The sequence below is a fragment of the Prosopis cineraria genome, unplaced genomic scaffold, assembly GCF_029017545.1.
Source record: "Prosopis cineraria cultivar Desert tree isolate PC_DT_omini unplaced genomic scaffold, ASM2901754v1 PC13, whole genome shotgun sequence".
NCBI lineage: Eukaryota > Viridiplantae > Streptophyta > Magnoliopsida > Fabales > Fabaceae > Prosopis > Prosopis cineraria.
Genome location: NW_026555344.1, coordinates 17558173 through 17569326, shown reverse-complemented (window position 1 = coordinate 17569326; position 11154 = coordinate 17558173). Strand labels below are relative to the sequence as shown.

Sequence of the window (11154 nt, the reverse complement as noted above, 5' to 3'; positions counted from 1 at the left end):
AGTTATAGACTATACGGAAGCATATAATACCAACCATTTTAAAAACGTTACAAAAAAGGGGCAAAAAATGTCATTTTATAAAAATCTGAGTCGTTCGCCATGACTATATTAGAATTCTTATATTAAGTATGCTTAAGAATAATATACTCCACCAAAATAGCTTAACCCATTTGGTTAGATAATTTCTAAGCTTATAGATTTATGATCTATTTTTTAATCTTTAGATGTGTGACTTCTTTTATATTCCAATATTTCCTCTGCTAATTTTTTTCTATTTTTTTAATTTCTTCTTCTTGCTTAGGCTTGTACTTGTTTTTTGAGTTTTAAAGGCCTCAAGTCTATTCAATTTCTTCTTCTTTTTCTTCTCCTTCTCTTTTACTTTTTCTTAATCTCTTATATTTTTTTAATCTCTTCTTTTTTTTTTCCCATTTTTCATTCTTTCATTTTTTTTTAGTCCCTAATTGAATGGCTCATGATACCATATTAGAATTATTATGTTAAGTATGCTTAAGGATAGTATACTCCACCAAAATAGCTTAAGCCATTTAGTTAGATACTTCCAAAACTTATATATTTATAATTTATCTTCTAACCTTTATATTTGGGACTTCTTTCATGTTCTAATAGACTAGTGATACGTTTATCGTGACGGACCACATTGAGGCTAATTTGGTCTACATAACATTAAAAATTTTACACATAAATGATGGGGTAATTTGCTATGAATTTCAATGTTTAGGGCCCAGGATGCTACATGTGCAATAGTTTAGGATCTATGGTACTCATTAACCAATGACACATAAGTAAGGGACTGCCACAACGGCATTTGATTGGGCCACAAAGTAAGTAGCAATGGCATTAAGTATAAGTTAATGGTAGGGGTATTTTGCTTTGAATTTAGAAGTTTAAAGTCCATTCTGCATATTTAAGAAGTTTATAATTTAGGATGCTTTTTGTTTTATACTTTAAGGTTTAGAATACTTATTAACCCTATAAAAATATAAATAATAAAATTCAAACTGCTAAAATTTAATAGGAATAATGAAAAATACAATAAAAGTAAAATAAAATAAAATATTTCAGAGGAGATCAAATCTAGATCATCAATCCTCCCCCGTATATCTCCACTCTCTTTTTCATCTTTTATCATCTTTCCTAATCCTAAAATGTAGATTTTTCGTATTAATTTCTCACACTGCATTTTACATCTTTTAAGAGAAGGAGTGCTTTATAGGTTATACCTTAAAACTGTTACATCAGTGTATATTTAATAATTTTAAAAATAGAATTTAAAATTAGATCACATAATTTTTAATTATATTTTTAGTTCATTTGTAATATATAATGAAAATTATATAAATATTAATTTTTATTATATACAATTGCTTTTTTATAAATAATAAGGTTATTAATATATAATTAACCACTATTACCTTTTCACATTTTCTCTTACTCAGCCAAAATATAAGAAAAGAAAGTCATATCTTTTCACTTTTCTCTTCTCATTTTCTTTTCCCATATTTTTTTGCCATAACAGTGTTAGAAATGCACAAGACAAAATCGATTGGCACCTTTTCCTTCTTAATTTTAGTTTAGTTAACTTGCACTGCAACAATAGTTATTTTCTCTTAAAATTTTCTCTTTAATAAAAATTTAAGAGAATTTCTTTTGCACATTCTTCCAAAAAAGCTCTCATATGGACTTTCTCTCATATCTTCTCTCAAATAATTATTAGTGAGAAATTTCAACAGAAAAATTGAGGGAATTTTGAGAGAATGTACCCACGTTTTGACAGGATATGTTTCTCTCGATAAATTTTGTGAGAAAATCTTGACAAAAATAAAAATTTAAAAGATAAAAATAATTAAAATAATATGATCTGATCTTGTTTTTATTTTTTTTTTGGAGAAAAAATTTCTCCTAATTTTTCGAGAGCATTTTTCTTGAAAATTTCCAAGAGAAAGTTCTCTCTCAAATATATTTGAGAGAAGATTCTCTCAATTTATTCTAAGAGAAATATTTTCTCAAATATTTTTGAGCAATTAATATAATCATTTTTATATATGTAATTAATTTATATAAAAATATTACTATCATTTTAATCTTTACCAATGTTGTTTTATGCATCTCTCATATAGTTTTTACTTTTTTTTCTATTATTATTTGGATAAATTGGTCAACTAGCCCAAAAAATTTTTGTGCCCAAAAAATATAGACCAAAACTTTTAAAATTTTAAAATATAGTTGATTCATATTGATATATAAGATTTTATCATTGAAAATTTATAAAAGGTTTATTATAGATATACAATTTTTTATCACTAATAACTATAATGAATTGGCCATAATGTAAATATAATAAATGTTGAACCATTTGTTTGGTTTAGTCCTATAATATGGGGTTATGATTCAAAGGAAAATCAATATCCTTTGCCTGCAAGAAACAAAATGGTGTGGAGAAGAAGCTAAGGATATTCAAGGTTTCAAACTTTAGTATACAAGAAAAGTAAGTGCACGCAATGGAGTAGGTATCATTATAGATAAAGAGTGGAAGAAGAACGTTGTAGAAGTTAGCAGAATTAGAGACAAAATTATTTCCTTAAAAATGATAATTGGATGTGAGACTGTTAATATTGTTAGTGCTTATGCGCCGCAAGTTGGGATAAAAGCCAGTCTTAAGGAATTATTTTGGGAGGATCTGGAGGGGTTGATTCGACACATACCACAGAGTGAAAAGATTTTTATTGGAGGAGACTTTAATGGGCATGTCGGGAGGGAAGCTGGTCAGTATGTGAGGGTGCATGGTGGTTTTGGTTTTGGAGAGCTAAACAATGAAGGACAAACTCTTCTTGATTTCTCATTGGCGTATGATTTTAAGATTGCCAACACTTATTTCAAGAAGAGAGATGAGCATCTCATCACTTACAAAAGTGGAGCCTCAAGGTCACAGATTGATTTTCTTTTGGTTAGGAACATAGATAGAAGACTTTGTAAAAATTTCAAGGTGATCCCCGGAGATGCTATAACAACACAACATAGGGTCCTAGTCCTTGATGTGTGTATTATGAGTAAAATCCAAAAACGTCGACAAGTAGTAGCACCAAGGATTAGGTAGTGGCAATAAAAAGTGAGAAGCAAGATATTTTCAAGCGAAATCTTTTGGATAAAGAAATTTGAGAATCTCAGGGAAGTGCAAATATCATATGGGAGGATATGGCTAAAAAGATACAGGAGGTTGCAAAAGTAGTTTTGGGAGAATCAAAAGGTTCTGGTCTGAGAGATAAGGAGTCTTGGTGGTGGAATAATAGGGTACAGGACAAAATCAAGTATAAGAAGAACTGTTTTAAAGCCATACATTTGTGTAACAATGAGGAAAATTGAGAGAGGTACCGTATGGCTAAGAAGGAAACTAAGAGACCTGTGGGTGAAGCTCGTTCTAAAGCTTTTGAAGAATTTTATAAGAGCCTTGAGATGAAGGAAGGAGAGAGAAATATTTATAAAATTGTCAAGAGTAGGGAAAGAAAATCAAGAGATCTAGAATAGGTAAGGTGTATTAAGGATGAAGAGGGAAGAATTTTAGTTACAGATAATGAAATTAAAAATAGATGGGAGACTTACTTTTCTAAATTTTCAATGATGGAGAGGGTTCATCCAGTAACTTGGAGGATTTAGTAACTGGTGAAGGAGAACAAAATTTGTCATTCTATTGAATAATACGTGATAAGGAGGTAAAGGAAGCTCTTAAGAAAATGGCAAATGGTAGAGCCGACGGACCTGATTGTATATCTATCGAAGCGTGAAAATGTTTAGGTGAAGAAGGGGTGAGATGGTTAACTAAGTTATTTAATGTGATTTTACGGTCCAAGAAAATGCCTGATGAGTGGAGGAGAAGTACATTAATTCCTATTTATAAAAATAAAGGAGATATTCAGAATTGTACTAACTATAGAGGGATTAAACTTATGAGCCACACAATGAAATTGTGGGAGAAAGTAATTGAGCACAGGTTGAGATTGGAGACAAGTATTTCTGAGAATCAGCTTGGTTTTATGCCAGGTAGATCAACTATAGAGGCAATTTATCTACTAAGGGGATTAATAGAAAAGTATCGTTGTAAAGATAAAGATCTACACATAGTTTTTATTGATTTGGAAAAAGCTTATGACCGTATACCAAGAGAAGTGCTTTGGAAAGCATTGGAAAAAAAAGGAGTACGGATTGCTTATATTAAAGCCATACAAGATATGTATGAGGGGGTAAAAACTTGTATAAGAATGCCTATTGGTCAAACAAAGGATTTTCCTATAAAGATTGCACTATATTAGGGATCATCTCTGAGTCCTTATTTGTTCAACTTGATCTTAAATGTTTTGACGGAACATATTCAAGGGGAAATTCTGAAATGTATGCTCTTCGCGGATGATATAGTTCTTATAATAGAGACAAGAGAAGAGGTTAATTGCAAACTTGAGTTATGGAGGAGGACATTGGAGTCAAAAGGTTTTCGTCTGAGTAGAAGTAAGACGGAATATTTATATTGTAAATTTGGTAAAGGACTATTCGACAATAATTTGGAAGTGAAATTGGGAGATCAAATTATACCTCAAGTGGAAAAGTTTAGATATTTGAGAGCCATTATTCAAAATGATGGCGAAATCAGTGGAGATATTTCACATAGAATTCAAGCTGAGTGCTTTAATTGGAGAAAAGATAAAGGAGTTATTTGCGACCGTAAGGTGCCTAATAAACTTAAAGGAAAGTTTTATCGCACTGCTATCAGACCGACAATGTTATATAGTAGTGAATGCTGGGCTCTAACGGGACAGCAAGAGCATAAAGTTGGAGTAGCAGATATGAGAATGTTACGATGGATGTACGGACATACACGTAAAGATAAAATTCGAAATGAACACATATGCGAAAAAGTGAGGGTGGCACCTATTGAGGAAAAAATGGTAGAAAATTGGTTGAGATGGTTTGGGCATGTACAAAGAAGACCAAGGGAGGCACCAGTGAGAAGAGTGGAACATATAATTTTGAGTCCGATTAAGAGAGGTAGAGGAAGGCCCAAGAGAACACTTTTGGAAGTTGTTGAACGTGATCTCTTAATTAATAATATTCCTAAAAGCTTGATAAATGATAGAGCACAATGACATCTTACAATCCATGTAGCCGACCCCACCTAGTGGGATAAAGGCTTGTTGTTGTTGTTGTTTGAGTCCTATAATATGGGGTACAACTGCAAAAGGCCTTTATTATTTTTACATCAATATCTAGCAATTCGTTAAATTCTTTTCATGGTTCAAATCTTGAAATATGTTTTTACCAATGTTGTTTTATATATCCCGCCTCATGTAATTCAGGCATTCAAGTGTTAAAAGAATATTATTGAGGTTGAACATTTTTTTTTCTTATTTCCGGCATTTGTGTTTGTATATGCATTGTGCTAATAACTCATTCTTAATCATGGTGGAATATAAATTGACAACAATTTAATTATTAACTTAAAACATTATATATGTTATGGATTTAAATTATGTGTCATACATAATTTTTAATAAATAATGAGAAATACTTTAGCTTAAATGGTAACTTTATAAATTATTTCTCTAAAAAGTTATGTTTTGGTGGTTTGCCTGTTGATTAATAGCCGTACCTCTTGGCTCAAAAAGAACAATTTTGAGAGAAATTCATAGGTTTTCTCTCCACATATTTCGGAGAAGATTTCTCTCAAATATTTTCAAGAGAAATATGTCTTTTTCTCCCAGATATTTTTGAGAGAACAATATATTTCTTCTCAAATTTTTCATTTGTAAAGTAAGTTTAAAAAAATAATAATATTGTTTAGCATGAAATTAAAGCTTGATTTCTTAACATTTATATGTTATTAATAATAAAAAAACATTCGATGATATATTTTACTAGACAGAAAATTTTTATCAGCAATTAATATATTACTATATATATGAAATTAATTTATATTAAAATAATGTCATACCATAATAGTAATATCTACCAATGTTGTTTTATGCATCTATCTTATATAGTCTTTTAGATTATGTGTATTTGCCAACCTTAGAGCATAATTGATGTAATTGAGTATGTAACTCCCTATTTTTGATTAAACTCATACTTAGTTGCCATGAGATAGTTTTTGACTTTCATGGCCATGTTTTGATGTGTCTAAATTTTTTGCAATGAGCTTGAAGTAAATTATTAGCTTATAACAGTGTATGTTGTTTTTATTATATTAACTATGCTGAGTAGCTATAACCTCACTATAGGAGTTTGCATGTAATTAAATAAATACTTGTGTTTTATATGTTGTCCAACATGTTTGGTGCGTGGTCAAGTTGTTCACAGTTGGGCTTTGCTTTAATGTTGGTTTTGGAAGGATATTTGTTTGAAAAGGTGTATTTTGGCCCATAATGAAATTTTGCAGATAAAATTTTCATATCAAGGAAAATTTTTATACCAAACTAAAGCTATTAGATATATTATTTTATAAGCTTCATGTGGACACTCGAATAACTCAATTTGAATATTTACAAAGAAAGTTATGCCTATTTAAAGTTTCCTGTCATTATTCATTCTGTCATTTTGCTTATGGAATGCATATGTTGTGGATGCTATGGCACACATCACAGACAATGGGTTTTCCTCTCTGTGTTATATGCGTGACTTGTACACACATATGCTGCTGCATATGATGCAAATTTTTTTCAAAATTACCCTTGTTAAATTCTTAACTTTTGAAATGGTTGCTTTTAGACCCTCTTCCTTCTAGGAAAATTATTTTTTGACAATTTAGCCTCCTAAGAATCATGCTCACTTTTAATTATTTTTTCTAACATTTTATTGAATTTAAATACTTTTTTTCAATGGAATCTTATGAGGTACACTTTATTTAATTTAGTTTTCTATTACTAGTTATTTATTTAAGTTATTTACTTTCTTATTTATCATGGTTGGTCTATTTTATTATGTTTAACTGAAAAATTTTTGGTTTGTAAGAAAAGCTCTTTAAATTTGTACCATGTGTACTTCCTCCATTTTTATTTGTAAGAGAAAAAACTATATCATACAGTTTAAAAAATTAATTAATTATATTAATTGTATATGAAAATAAAATAATTAGACTTAACACCCCTTATCAATTGTGTTAATCAACTCTTCATTAATTGTTTCTTATTACTATGAATAATAAAATTATGAGGGCTAATTTAGAAACTTTGCAATAAATGCCTATTTGGAAAATGTGATTTTGCTTGTATAAAAAAAAAACTAAAAGTGGAGGTTTCTCTTGTAAATAAAAATGGAGAGAGTATACATGCTTTTATAAAAATAGTTTCAACTCTAAATTACTATGATAATCCCTTTTCTATTATAGTAGAGTTTCAAAATATTATCTAAAGTCTTTCCTACTATGGTAAATATTTATTTGCCATAGTAATGTTTTGAAAAGTAAATTTTACCTTTTATTATCATGGTAGATTCTTTTTTACCATGGCATGCATTTAATGAATAAGGTTCATTGTGAAATTACACAATTTGTGAAAAATTAATGTAAATTTTAGAGTGTTACAATATATATAATTAGATGTACTGAATAAATAAAAACATATTTAAATTAAAAACAATAAAATTCTAAAATGCATTACACTCAACTATGTGTAAATGAAAAGCCAAAGTAGCTTTTGCTTTAGCTTAAAAAATTCTTTTGGTTCAATGATAATTCAAACATGATACTTCTCTAGTACTATTTATAAGTCATTTCTAAGATATTTCATTAGTATTAAGGAAAACCTTAAAACTTATTAATTCTATCTTAAAATTTAACAAATTTTTAACTTTACCCCTATTAGATATGCATATTTCACTAACATATTTTCTCTCCCCAATATTCAATGGAGGGTAAAAGAGAAGCTTTGTGAAATGACCAAAAAAAGTTCTCTTTTTGCTCTATAAATAGGATCAGAGGAATATTTTACACCCAACTAGCTTTTGGAGCTCATAACTTGGTCTCTGTGTTTAATTTGCAAATGGTATACAAATCAAGTTAGAAGAAAATCATAATGCAATTCAAGCTTGAATGTAAAAAATAAAAGAAGATTAGGACAAATTTTCCCTCTTCTAACTAAAATTATAATTCAAGTGGAAAATATCAATTTAATGCCAATGAAACTAATCGAAAGATGGCAAGAAAAAGGGGTAATTAGAAGCCTAATTCAACCAATTAAAGCTAGAATGAGTAGTAAAGACTCTCGACACTTAAGCAAGTGGTAAGGGGTTTGAATCCTAACCTTGTAGATGTAGCAATTTAGTTGGGAGAGATATAATCTTTGCCTTCTGTATCTTAAGAGAGATAATCTCTATTATTGGCAGAGTCTACTACATATGCTATTGAAAAAAGAAAAAAGCACGAAGACGCTTAATTCATAGTAGTTTGATAATTTGAATGACTAGAAACAAGAATAAAGGCATTACAAAGAATTTGTCAATCAATTTAACCTGAGATTTAGACTTTGCCGGAACACTTGGTTGGCTGAATCAATGATAGCTAATGAAGTTTCACCTAAGAAACATGATTGAAAACGATGCCATTTTTTGATACCTATAGTTATGATTATTTAGATAATGAAATTTTTAATCCTGCAAGTTTGTTTTAATTATCATTTTGGTTCTTCAAATTTAATTTTTTATCAATTTGATTTCTTATGCTTTCTTAAATTATCTTGTTATTCTTTTAAGTTCCAAAACAAAAATTTACACACAAGTAGCATTTGAATTTATAGACTCGGATTTGAATTTAGATTTAAAAGCTTGCATTTGAAATCTCATACTTAAAATCCTTTGTTTAGGTGGTTTAAAATTTTCAAATAAAGAAGAGGTGAGTTAAGATTCGAAATGAAAAAGAAAAATTGAAAGTGATGAATTTATATCTATTTCAATCAATGAGAGATGGTAATGAGAGATAATAAAAGATATGAGAGTCATAGAGGCATTAAAAGTGAAAATATGAAGAGAACGGAAGGTTTGAAGTGATTGAAATTTCAAATGATTAAGGTGTAAAGGGAATTAAAATTACAAATAAAATATAATAAGAAACTAAATCCATAAATTTTGTGTATCCAATTTGGGATTTGATTCAAATCCAAAATCCACATTATTCTAAAGACACCACCAAATTAATCTAAAGTATGAAATATTTTGATAATTTGGCATGCATATGTAGTTAAATAAAAATAAAATATTCCTTAAATTAATTTAATTTTTATTAATCTAGTTCATTACGCTACGTATTATTCTTTTGTTTTTTAGCATTATGAGTTTTCATACTTTTAACCTAAATAATTACATTTCTTCCAATAACCATGACTATCATCAATATTATGTTATCCATGTCAGCAGATTTTAACTATATTACCTCCTATTTAAATGATGACAACCATAATCAAGGCAAACTTAAAGGGCCTAATCAATACAAATTAAACTTTAGGGACTAAGTTGGTAATTAAGGAAAATTTAAGAAACTAAGTTTTGTTATCCCCTAAATTATTAAATTATAAGAGTTCTCAAGTGGGCCCAATCTATTCAACCGTTTCAACAACTTGACCGTTATAATTAATCAACAAACAAGTCACCCTTTAACTCCATATAAAACCTCCGATGCATGAAAGTTCTGGCATTCCCCGAATTACACGAATCCTCAGCCACTCTCAGTCTCTTATTCCTTCTCAGAAAATCACTATCTTAGTCGCTCATTATTCTGACCCAGAAGATGAGTTACTTTTTCTTCTTAGCCAATTTGCCTCTGCTCTCCTTTACCATCACCTCCGTGTTCTTCATCTTGCTCCAATATTCTTGGATGCTACTTCGTTTCATCTTCTGTTCCTGTCGCCAGTGGCTGAAAGGGTTTCTTTTTCCAAGAATAAGGCATCGTTGTAGTGGGCGTAGACGTCGTCTAATTTTATCTATTTTAGTCATCTCCTTCTCCCTTTCTCCCTTGTTCTTCTACGTCATTTTCCCATTATGTTGACGCTTGTAAAAGGTATATTCTGAGGGCTGTTCCTTTCTTTCTAATCATCCAATTTCTTATCTACCTCATTCTTTATCTTCTGTTTCCCAAGGGCTTCTTGCAGAATTTGTTCAGCCGAAGCAAACTTTCCCTCTGGTATGTTTGTTCATCGATCTATATATATTCTTGTTTTTTCTTGTTTGATTAACAAATATAACATCTTATATATATATATATATATCTTATATTTCTATTACACGGCGTAATGATTGACATGAGTACGTACTCTTTTTGTTTGATTTTACTGTTTATCTTTTGTTAATTACAGCTTTTGCTTATTGCGAACTCTTTTTGTGCATCTTAGTTTTAGAGAATCCTAAGTTTTGTCCCATGCCAATAGGTTTACATATATGTTTCTGTTTTCTTCTTGGTTTATGATTTATATTTATCTTTCGTTTTCTATCTTTTTCCTTTAGCAGGCAATACCCCCTTTCATTTTCATCTCAAAGAAGAGGAAGATATCAACGAAGCCAGAGATTTTCTTTAAAATGGATGCAGATTTTTACATGTTACTGTAATGCGTCGTTATGCCTTTAATTTCAAATATCAGCGTGTGATGATTTTATATTTTTTCTTGGTGAACAGAATATGGATATGCTCAATTACTGGGCACAATTAGTGTAATGCCAAAATATAACGTGTTTCATTTTGAAGATTCATTGAGGCATTGTTGATCGATCAGTTGAGAAGTTGACCTTTGCATTTGAATTATATATGCTCTTCGAATTACTCTCTCATGTGATTTCTTTTATTAATAACTTATGCTATATTTTAGAGGCCTAGCTAAGCCAACTTTCTTTGGAATTATTAATAAACATGCCAATTAGATTAACCCATAAATTAATTATTAATAAACACGCTCTCTGTATATATTTCATAGTTTTCACATTTTTCAGAAAATTATTTTTTTTCTCATAGTATTGAACCAAAAAAAAAAATTTGCTTTAGTAAGATTTGAAATAAGGACAGGTTCATTATTCAATCTTGATTAACGACTCTATAGACTATACATATGAAATTTATCTTTTTATATATGAAATTTTACTCTGGTCATGAATTATATTTAAGGATGATAA

At 29.5% G+C, this 11154-nt stretch overlaps 1 long non-coding RNA gene across 2 annotated transcripts; it reads left to right on the top strand.

Moving 5' to 3' along the window:
* Nucleotides 1-9702: 9702 nt before the first annotated feature.
* LOC129290446 (uncharacterized) lies at nt 9703-10737 on the top strand. Of its 2 annotated transcripts, XR_008588385.1 has the most exons (3): nt 9703-10051; nt 10131-10174; nt 10495-10737. It is a non-coding gene; the product is annotated as an uncharacterized LOC129290446 (long non-coding RNA). The 2 variants fall into 2 exon arrangements; XR_008588384.1 differs by having other exon boundaries at nt 9703-10174; nt 10498-10737.
* Nucleotides 10738-11154: the final 417 nt, after the last annotated feature.